The following is a 3617-nucleotide window of genomic DNA, read 5'->3' on the forward strand; positions in this document are numbered from 1 at the left end:
GTTACGATGGAAAAGTTAGGGCTAAAACAAGTCTAGGGTTAAATCTGGAAAAAGAAAAGGACTTAAATTGAATTATCAGAAAGTCCAGGGACCTTTTTGTAAAAATAGAGGGACAAAAATGTAATTATGAAAAAGTATAGGGACCTAACTGTAAAAAGATAGGGCTCTTTTTGTTATTTTAGAAAAGTTTAGGGGCTAAATTGCAAAATTTCTAGTAAAAGGAATTAACAGATTTATTTTTATATTGAAAAAGGTTTGAAATACTGACTGGGTAGCTCTGGCTGACATGGCATGGTGACATGGGTGACACATCAGCAAAAGGGCTGAGGTGGTGGCTGAGGTGGATGGGTGACATGGCATGACTGTTGACTGTGTTAAGTGGCCACACGTGGCAGCTACTGATTGGTTGACCGAAGGGGTACGATTAGATCTAATTTGGGCCGATGAGGTTAGATCCAACGGCTGAGCTCAAAGGGGATGGTCGGCGGAGAGGTTCTCGGTGGAGCCGAGCTTGGGCACGGCGGCGACTCATCGGTGATAAGCGTAAACCTCGTCGCCGGTATCGGATCACGACGACAAGCGGCGGAAAAGCATCAGGAGGGAACGGCGATCTGGTTTTGGGGCTTACCGAAGGCTGCGCGGCACGGGAAGGTGGTCGACGACGGAAGGGGGCGGCGGCGGCTTCGGGAACTCGTCGGAGAAGACTCTCCGGCGGCGCAGAGATCAAATCGACGATGGGAAAAGCTTCTGTGGTGGCAGGCACTCGCGATGGTGGGCTCGGGCTGCGCTGCAAGGCTCTGGAATGGCATGGCGGCGAGCTCGGTCGAAGCGGCGGCGAGGGCAGCGCGGCGAGCTCTGAACTAGGCGTCTAAGGCTCGGGTTTTGGCGAATTCTGGTTGAGATGCGTTCGGGGAGGGAGGCTCTACTTATATAGGAAGCTCGGGGTGTCCAGGGCGACGTCACAACGCATTTGACTCGGACACGGCGGCGGAGGACCAAATCCGAGCTCGGTTTCCCCGTTTAAACGCGGAATCCTTAGAGATATGGTAGGTTAGAGATAGAGGGGATCCCGGGGGTTTGATTTGACATCTCTCTAGAAGCTCTAAGGCTCGGGACGGCTCGGATTCGGATTGGAAAGCGGCGGCCGGCGCGTGTTTGAGTTCGGGTCGGAATCCGACCGAAGGAGGAAGAAAGGTCTGACGAGTGGGACCCGTCTATCTGCGACTCGGTGTGGGCGGCTCGGCGCGTGGGCTGGCGCGCGCGCGACTGGGCCGAGGCTGGCTTGAGGCCCAGGTGGGAGAGGAAAGCCGGGGCGGCTGGGCCAAGGCCGAGGAGTTGGGCCGAAAAGGAGAAAGGCAGCCCAGAAGAAGTTTTATTCTTTTTCTTTTTCAAATGAATTCAAATCCAAATTTCAAATTCAAAAAACCAGGCAAAATGTCTTCAAATAAATTCATCAAAAATTCAAATAAAATACTACTTGCCTAATTCAGTATGAATGCAAAATATTCACTTATATCCTATGTCATTTTCTTTTTCTTTCATATAAAGTAGGGTTTTCTCTCTTTTAAAATAAAATATTTAAATTCATTTGAACTTTAACCAATATTGAGAAAAATTTGGAATTAGAAAAAATTAGGGTGTTACAGCACCTTTGCCCTCGCACTCATTATCTCCGCCTCAGGCACCTTCGCCCCCGCGCCCATTATCTCCATCTCAGGCATCTTCACTTCGTGCTTCACCGTCTGCAACTCTAGCACCTCTGCCTGAGCATCATAGAGTCCCTATCATGGTTACCCCATACGAAAAGACTCTAACATCTCCGGTGAAGAGATGGCTTCTGTCGTCCAAAGCAAAGGCATCATCCACTCCGAAATCTCCAACGAAGGGCGATCTCATGAAAGAGACCAGCAAAACATTAATTACATGTAAGTTGGATTTCTTGCCTACATTGGATGTTCCTGAGAAATATGAGAATGACAAGCCATTGCTGTCATTGTTTCAACTCCAAGAAGGTCCATGGGAGATGAGGAGATTCCATGAATGGTACATGAGGTCATGTTATGCGGGGTTCTCCATAATCACTGCTTTTCTCCCCGCTAACATTTTTCTAAGCGGAGACTCCTATCTCATGGTGGATTTTAAGGACATGCATGCTTTGTTCCGCCACAACAAATTAGATATCAATCTCATAAGCGTGTGGTGCATGTAAGTGCATACAATCTACCCCTATGTTCGTATATCTGCCAATATATGTTATAGAAGCTAATGACTAGTGACTTGTTCTGTAGAATGAAATTTAACGATGTGGAAAAGTTGAAGGTACCAGTCGGATTCATTAATCCACAATGAATTCCCCAGCCCATCTTGGTCATGAAGTTGAGGACATATGACGCCTAGATTAAGGGGAAGAGTAACAAGGAGAAAGCAAGGATCATAAAAGAAATGACCAAATTACATAGGCTTGACATGTCAACCTACATAGGAAGAGCTATGATAGAAATGCAAGACAAGGACTATATCATGACTCCCTACAACTTTAAGTAAGTGTGATACGTCCAGAACCTAGCATAAGTATTCAATTTAATTGGTTCATCAAGAACCTAACATAAAGATTCATGTAGCGATCACTTTATTTGTATAATGCTGATTTTGAAGTCGAGCAGACTAGTAGTCCTTGACTCAGTCGATCTCGCCCAAAAATCTTACCAAGATCTCATCGATGTTATACAGAGGTAAAGAAAATCCACATTCATAAAATTATTATAAATCATTTATGCATTGATAATTACTTATTGGCATTCGAATATGGCCTACAAGTGGTGCGTAACGAAAGGTGGGATACACGATACGGCCAAGTTGGATGCGATGATGGTCCATACGCACTTTCCGGTAAAAACACACTTCTAATGCTTATATCTCACTATTTATGACTAAGAGTCTTATTGAACTAACGAATACGTTGTATTTTTATTTGAAGTGCCACAAACAAGATTTCGACACCGTTCTTTGTGGATATTATGTTTGCCAGCATCTTACGATAAACAGGAGGTACACAATGAACCTCGAGGACGTAAGTCATCATTGCGCTTGTACATTCTTATTTGGTTCTATTTCCATTGTCGATAGTGTTTTAGCACTTTTAGTTGTGTTTTTATTTCAGGCACGGATGATCGAATGTATCCACACCTCACTCAAAGACGAAGATATCCAAAACATCTAATGTGACATGTGTCGGTTCATCATGCACGAAGTCATTCACAAGAGTGGCAGGTTTTTTGACCTTGAAGGTGAATTGGCTAGCCATCCAAGGCTTTATGAGTGGGAGATGAAAGAATACTTGTGTTGAATATTTGGCTTGTAATGTAATACTTGTGTTGAATATTTGGCTTGTAACGTAAATTAACTTGTGATGTAAAAATATTATACTTGTGAATATTATTGTATTTGTGTTAAATATTGGACTTTTGTTTATTCAAATATTGTTGAAATCTGTGATGTTGAAATCTGTTTTGAAAATATATTGAAATCTAGAGGGAATAAAATATATGATCATTATTAATTTTAAATGAAATACATACCATAAGAGGGTCCTTATTTCACCCGTATGTGGAAATCTA

The sequence above is a fragment of the Phragmites australis genome, chromosome 4 (genome assembly GCF_958298935.1).
Source record: "Phragmites australis chromosome 4, lpPhrAust1.1, whole genome shotgun sequence".
NCBI lineage: Eukaryota > Viridiplantae > Streptophyta > Magnoliopsida > Poales > Poaceae > Phragmites > Phragmites australis.